We start from the raw sequence: 8882 nt of genomic DNA, 5'->3' as shown, positions 1-8882 counted from the left end.
AGATTGCACAGGTTGAGCAAGACGATATTATTGGTATGCTGGAGCTTATAGGGAAACAACCAGCTGATTCCGCTTAGGATCCAAAAGACGAGACAAGTCTACCTATTAATTCACCACATGCTAATGGTGGAGGACCTGATCTAGAACGAGAATAGAATAACGAGGATTTATCTAAGGGGGAACCAGATGTTGATGATTCCAGTGGAGAACAAACAGGTAAACAGCTCAGGGGAACCACTATGCAAGCTTCCCATTATTATGCATCCTAGCACATATGAGAGATCTAACTTAGATGATGTTGGAGTGTGAGCTGGTTCCAGTCATACGAATTCAAGAGGACAAGATGACCCGGTTCCAAAGAGTTTTAGATGTTGATCTTCTCATCCCTCTAATCAAATCATTAGTTATATCAATAAGGGAATTCAAACAAGAAGAGCTGTTTATGAAAACTTTTGTGTTTTCTTTTCTTTCTAGTCTATCATGGAACCAATTGACTATAAGATGGCCTTGAATGATCTAGACTAGGTGTTGCCTATGTAAGATGAATTGAATTAATTTGAACGGAACCATGTATGTCATCTTGAGCTAAGACCAAGAGATAGGTCAATCATTGGTACTAGATTGGTGTTCAGAAACAAGTTGGATGATCTTATTACAATAGTCCGAAATAAAACAATGTTTGTGGTGCAAGACTACAATCAACAAGAAGGCATCGATGATGATGAGACCTTTGCACCTATTGCTAGATTAGAGGCTATTAGAATTCTCATTGCATTTGGTGCTCACATGAATATGAAATTATTTCAGATGGACGTGAAGACAACATTCTTAAATGATTATTTGAAGGGGGATGTAAATCTGAACAACCACCTGGTTTTGGTGATCAACTATCTCCCTACTATGTATTGAAACTTTATAAAGCTTTGTACAGTCTCAAACAAGCATCAAGAGCTTGGTATGAGAAATTGCCAAATCCAACTTTTACCCTCCTTCTATAGCTGTAACAGCCCGAATTTCCCCGACCAGCTTACAGAGGATTAAGCACAGCGAAAGAGACTCTGGTCGAGATAACCCGAACTATTACCATCATACTCACCGAACTACATCGGAGAGTGTGGAACTCGATTCCCAATTCTAATCAAATTGATTAACTATTGCAACTACGCCCTGATTCTCAGACTCTATTCCCATAAATTTCTACAGAAAATCCGACAGAGTTTCCTTTGAAAATAGGATAACGCTAAAGTGAGATATAAAATGAACCTGTTACAATTTCAATAGATAAAATATTTTCAAATCTCAAAGCTCATCAACCTCAACGCTTTCGCGGAGCAACAACCAACAGAGAATCAGGAGCACTAACGACTCTTAAATACAAAGAATTAAAACAAAAGTTTAATAACTAACTATTACAAGTTAAGCGCCGTCACTTTGTAACAACTACGATAATACACCGTCTCGTATCAGCTTCAACTTGTAGAAGATTAACTCACGGCTTCAATCTGAAACATTTAAGATACTGCCACCCACCAAGTGACAGGCCACAGAAATGACAAAACAACATACACACATTAGCAAAGCTGAGTACTAAACCCGTAAACAAGAGTAACACATGCTTTGGTGGCTTTTACTTGAAAACGACTCAGCAGTCAACATAATCACATTGTCATAACATGCATCACATCAACTCATGTTGACAACATACTTATACATCTTTATCTAATTGTTCTTTTTTCTACTACATCGGCATCCACATAATAGCAAACCCAACAACGTGACTTCAAACAATCTTGTAACAAATACATATCTCATATAGAAACTGATTAGTTAACCTTTCAACATATCACGATCTCTTATGGGGAATCTGGGTTACCAACTTTGATATAAGCAATATACTTTACTTCCTGTGATTGATTTCTTATCAGAAATCCAAACTTATGTTTTCATACTCTATCAATCATTCCCTTATACTGTCGTACATAAACCCTTATCAGGCAATAAATGACATAACAACTTTCATCATAACGATTCCTTATCGGGAATCCAATAACTAGATATGATTCCTTATCGGGAATCTGACGTTAGTATCATTTACCATGATATGTCTCCTTATCAGGAAACCAATATCGATATTCATATTCATATACTGAATAAACATTCATTACTTACCTGATATGATTCCTTATCGGGAATCCGATATCGAAACAACTTACCACGATACGATTCCTTATTGGGAATCCACTATCGATATAACTTTCATACTTTGAAATAATATTCCTTTTAACCGGGGAAAGAGAACGCGGCGGAGGAGACAAAGCTTACACTCCGACAGTGGGGGTCGTCACCCAACCATTCGCTTTACTTTTGGCCAATAACCGCGACTAGTCCGGAGTACATTTTTCCGCTGATTTCATCAGCCATCCACAGGTTTCACATTACTTGATATAACGCCCGATTATCGCCCCACAGAGCAATGGGCAAGTTTCCCTGTGGGGCCCCCAAGGTTCACAGTCCATGGGGCACTGTTCATGTCACCTCATCCGTCGACTCAGACGAGGCTACTTTCCCCTTTCAAATTCCTTTCGATTATTGTTCATAACTCGATCAAATCATTCATATAACTCATCCACTAATTTAGTAATCCTAAATAACGATCTTTGAATAACAAACCAAACCAAGTGATTTCCCTCATAGATAACCATAGTCATTGAACATATAACTTTTATAAATACATATTTCAAATCGATGCATAAATGGCTTTCAATTCCAATTCCAATCATTAAGCTTGTGAGCCACAACTGATGGTAAGTAATCATGTCAATGAGATATCCACTATAATATCACTAGGTCTCTTAGTTAGAATTAACTAACGAGAGTTACTAAGCCAATTCCATACAACGCATACCTTTGCATATCGGTAGTTCATACTACTTCTCGTTTCATACTTATCAATCTATATTCATCTTGATAATACTATTTGTTATCAAGTCATGGCAACACTTACCATACCTATGTCTCTCTCTTAGAATTAACTAAGGAGAGTTACTGAACCACTTACGCACTACCTCATACTTTTGTATGTAAATAGTTTTTACCCCCTTTATACTTCATGATTACTATTCGACATTTAGCTCAACAATAATAACAACCGTTATCAAGCACCAACAACAATTACCATAGGTCTCTCTCTTAGAATTAACTAAGGAGAGTTAACTCAAACACCACTCTCAAGGTTCATTAATCCAAAGTTGATTAATGAAAACAAATGGATATGTTTCATGTAGTATTTGTTGAATTCCAAATAACAGATTCAATAACAAAATCAATCTACAGAACATACTCATAACCATATAAAGCAATCTTCCCCACTCTAGTTGGATTAAATCTACAGAACATACTCATAACCATATAAAAGCAATCTTCCCCACTCTAGTTGGATTACACGACCATATGACCAGGCTACGTGGAGGTAATCTACAAACTTATACTCATTTAAGTGATCTCATAAACCAACTTAGTTATGTGAATTCTAATCAATCAACGTCACTTTATTATATTAAATCGTTTATAAGGTATTTCTTCATCTCATTTATTCGAATATATTAGTAGATAAACCTCGTAATAAAGTTTACGTCTAACAATCTTGGTATTATCAACATTTTACTAATCCTTTTCCTTTCTTTAGTTAACTAAACTAACATAACTAACTCATAGCTTTCTAATTCTATTAACTTCAATGACTCACATAACTCAACTTATTCAATTACTTTAGTTAACAATCATCAACACCACAACAATAATAATACTCGGGAACTATTCTCATTGATTTCCGAAAAGTAAACTAATTCGACTAACTTAGTTAATACAAATCATTTCATAAATCTAAATGACAATCTCTAATCGATTTATCCATTTCCATAACTCACTATTCGCCGTAACTAGAGCGAAGCTTATAATAATCAAACTACACTAACAAAACAAACATACAAAACAAGATTAAGTGGATTGCAAAATCATAACCAAGATATGTGACATTAACCTTATAAACAGGACTCGTTAGTTGTAGTCCAACAACAGAACGACAACAAAACCGACAATAACAACAATAACCACACAGCACAAACTACCATAATAACAACTACCACAACAACCATCTAGTAGTACCAACTGATCTTAGTTAATAACCTTATTCAACCAACAAGAAACTGATCTGATAACTATTTGAAGGTACAATTGATTTAATTCAGCTAGATTTCAATACCCAAACTATTCTACAACTCATTCTATTTTGCAAATAATCAATTTAATACTTTAGTGTCCTTAGAATTGAAACTAATAACAACAATACAACAACAATACAAAATCAGGCATCAATTTAACAACAACAACATGAACATGGTCATCAACAACACAACTCACAGCATAAGAAGGGGAAAAGTACCCTTTTTCGCTCGACCACTTCTCACGGCGGCATAGCAACAGCAACCAACAGCAGCAACGGAGCAGGGGAGAGAAAAACATACCTTGACGGCACCACGACCACAACCGGCAGCAGCACGACAACGTGCGGTGGTGGCGAAGCACCACCGAATAGCAGCGTCGAGAGCAGCAGCACAATCGCGAACAAAAAGCGCGACGAGAGAGAGAGTCTCGAGGGAGGAGAGAGAAAGACTCGAACGACAAGCCGGTGAACGGGGAGCAAGCTCCGACAAGCAACAAGGGGAGGTTTTTCGGCGAACTGAAAGAGAAGAGATGCGCGCGAGAGAGAGAGGAGTAACTGGGGTTTTGGGTTTCACGGGGTTGGGGTTTTACGGGGTTTCGGGTTTTCCTTGGGGTTTTGGGGTTTGAAATTTCAGATCCTACGAGAAGGGAATGTGATGAGGTTTGGGTTATTTCATTAACCGACAATAAAGGGGGAAATATTGGGGTTTATCTTCCAAAAACAACCGACAAAGCAAAAGACTACACAAGGAAATCTATTTCGGCTTTTATTTCGCAAAATACCAAACAACTCATTTTGGATATTTAAAACCCAAAAATATATTTAATAACAATGACTCTATAGTATTTATATAACAAAAATATTGCAATTCAACAAATAAGATCACATTCCAATTCAAATAAAATAATAATAATCGAAACATAATTAACTTAATAATTATATTTAGCTTTTTAAATAAACACTTTTAAAAACAAGCCTGTTACAATAGCTTTGTAAATCCAAGTCTTCTTTTTGATTTTTTAGAACTTTATATGGCCGGTTTATAAAAATGTAACAAAATTTTCTTACCATAGGTTAAAGTAAAAACTCTTAGGTGCTCCCTAGAAAACTTAGAGTTAAGTGTATCCAACGCTAATATTTAAATTATAATTGTCACAAATGAGCAAATGCTCCACAAAACCACCATGGAGGCACCTAGCTCAGGGAAACATAATAAATATATTATCCCAAAACTAACTACTCAAGAGTTCCCCCATAGAGTTGATGAAGTTAATTATCATGAAATTGTGAGAGTATTTTAGTATTTGTGTACATTAACCGATATACATATTGTTTTAGTAGTTAAAAATCAAGATTGACCTCATTGGTTGTAGGCCATCCTCCCACTCCTATGACTGAAATTTGATTTTTGCCCTTTGTAAAGTGGGATCCCCAAATTATGTCCCAATGATCACCATCTTACCTAAAAAAATGTTGTTTTAATATAATTTTATTTGTTGCTAGCTTTGAGCTCCAAATTTTTAATTTGGTACAAGTTTTTTATAAGGTTTATAAATAATACAAGGCTAATTGAAAGACATTTTGATTTGTTGTAGATCATGGAATGAGAAAAATGTCATTTCCTTTCAGAGAAAGATACATATCAAAAGAAGACAGAAAAATCAAAAAAATTGACACGTATATAAGACAACAATAATTATAAGAAGACTACGATAAAAAATAAGTTTTGGAGATAAAGGCTTAGACTTCGATAATAAACGTGTCACATGAAAGAAAGAGATGAGAAAAAAGAAAGAAAATCTTGGTCAAAATGTCGAAACTTTAACTTTCTAATAGTGAAATAGATTGTTGGTTATCATATCGTTTTTTTAACAGCTCGTCTTGTGTGTGGCCGCGGGAGCACCAGGCAGCCAACCAGCTCATTTTCAAAATGTCATATCTCACCTGTTTCTTATCAGTTAACCAGACGTTGGAAAAATATCGAGCCAAATTTTCATCTCCAATTTGAATTTTCCAAAGATATTGAGTGTACCGTAAGATATGGCCTGTTGAAGTTGACCCTTATGCAGAATCTTTTATGAATAAATGGAGTTACTCTTATGAGCAAATGAAGTTACTTGTATCAGTATGTGGTTACGCTTAACAATAAATGGATGTCACTCCTATATATAAATGTGGTTATTTTTATAATAAAATGAAATTCTAATAAATTTACTCTTATGAATGAATGATGTTACTCGTATTAATACATGAGGTTACTTTTGTGAATAATTGAGGTTACTCATATGATTTGATAGGATTGTCATATAATTAAGTAAGGTTAATTGCTTGAAGAAATGGGGTTACTTTTGTGAATAATTAGAGTTACTTGTATGATTAAGTGAGGTTGCTCGTATGAATAATTAAGGTTACTCGTATGAATAAATGGGGTTACTTTTGTGAATAGTTGGGGTTACTCATATGAGTAAATAGCATCATAGTACGACTGAATGAGGTTACTCTTTAGAACAAATGAGGTTACTCGTATAAATAAATGAGGTTACTCGTATTGATAAATGAGGGTTGTTTTTTATTTGAATAATTGGAGTTACTCGTATAAATATATAAGGTTACTCGTATTATAAATGAGGGTTATTTTTGTAAACATTTGGGTTATCGTTATGAATAAATGAGGTTATTGATATAAAATAAATGAGGTTACTCATAAGATTAAACTAAGTTACTCATATGATTAAAAAGGTTACTCATAGAATTAAACAAGATTATTCCAAAAACTAAATGAGGTTACAATAAAAAAATAATTGGGGTTACTCATATAATATTTCAAGGTTACGCGTAACAATAGAACGAGTAACTCTTATAAACAAAATGGTTTACTTATGTGAACAAAACGGAGTTACTCATATGATTACATGGGGTTACTCCTTATAAATGAATGAAGTTACTCGTATTAATATATATGAGTTACTTGTGTGAACAATTGAGGTTACTAATATGAATAAAGAATATTACTCTTATGGACAAATGAGGTTACTCATATGAATAAATAGGGGTAAATTACTTTTGTGAACAATTGGAATTACTCATATGATCAATTAGAGTCATCATATTATTAAAAGAGGTTACTCTTATGAAAGAATGAGGTTACTAGTAGACGTAATTGAGTTACTTTTGTTAATAATTAGGTTATTCGTATGATTATATAGGGTAGCCGTATGATTAATTAAGATTACTCTTATGAACGAGTGAGGTTACTCATATAAAAGAATGAGGTACATTTAAGGACAATTGGAGTTACTAGTATTAATAAATGGGGGTTACTTGCGTGAACAAGAATGAGGTTACTGGTATGAATAAATGAGGTTACTCGTATGAATAAATGAAGTTACTAACAAGATAAAATAGGTTATTCATATGATTATTTAAATAGATTACTTATATGATTAAACAATGGTACTCCAAAAATTAAACGAGTTTGCTGCAAATAAAATGGTTTTACTCATATAATATATTAAGGTTACGCATTACAATAGAAGGGGTTACTCTTATAAACAAAATAGGTTACTTATGTAAACAAAAAGGGTTACTTCTTGCATTCTCAATTCTTCTCCATTAATTATTAATCAACATTGAACGTAGGAACTTGGGACCATATTATTGCTGAAACGAAATCTCATACAGGAAGCTCCATTTTATTATCAAATCATCATACTGTCAATTTTACTTTATCAATTTATTGCATCAGAGGTCCATCGATGCTCAAACGAGTATGCAACAGAGTTCTACAACACATGTTACAGTCATCAATATACTCCACATCAATACCAATGAATTAAACCATGAACCAAGGGATACATCTTCATTCACAAACAATTCATGAGCACAAAATTAGAGCTCCAAAAGATGTAACTCCAAAACCAAATCAAAGACTAAAAAGCACTTCAAAGTTCAGAATCACGAAATCGGATGAGAAAACATCAATTCCAATAGGTAAGGAGCACGAATTTCACGATTTTCTTGCCATTTTTACCGTTAGAGTTCCATGAATGGATGAGCCTTTGTTTCAGATGAAATATTTTGGAACTACTACTTCGTGAATGCATTTTCGTGTTGAATTTTGTCGCTTTGAGCCTGATTGTTGTGACTTTAGTTGCGATTTGTTGTTGTTGTTTTTGTTCGAGTCAGTATTGTGGTGGTTGTTGTTGAGTGATTTTTCTTTTTTCTTATGGATTATTGTTCTGGAATGGAGGATTTAGAAAGGAGGAAGAGAGAGGAAAAGAGGAGAGAGATAATCTGGGTAAAGAAATTCATCATCCTCAAACTCAGAAATTCAAAGAGGACTAGAAGAAGGATGAAGAAAGAGGAAAAGAGGAGAGAGAAAATTTGGGTCACGTGGGCTTTTATTGGCTGTAAAACCCCTCACCTTATAATATATGGGTCGACCACATATCAGAATTTGTGTTTTTTTGTTAATGTAATATGTGTTTCTAATCAATATAATTTTTTTACAAAGTTTTTTTTAAAAATTAGGTTAGATAATTGGTCTGAAAACCAACCCTTGCTAGGTTACTAGCAAGCAAGACAAGCCAGCTTAGAAGTTGGGTACAAAGCTAATCAACCCAAAATTAAATGCTCAAAATATTGTTGGGATAGGGATTCG

Source organism: Beta vulgaris, chromosome 2, assembly GCF_026745355.1.
Source record: "Beta vulgaris subsp. vulgaris cultivar EL10 chromosome 2, EL10.2, whole genome shotgun sequence".
NCBI lineage: Eukaryota > Viridiplantae > Streptophyta > Magnoliopsida > Caryophyllales > Amaranthaceae > Beta > Beta vulgaris.
This window is presented reverse-complemented; position numbering follows the sequence as displayed.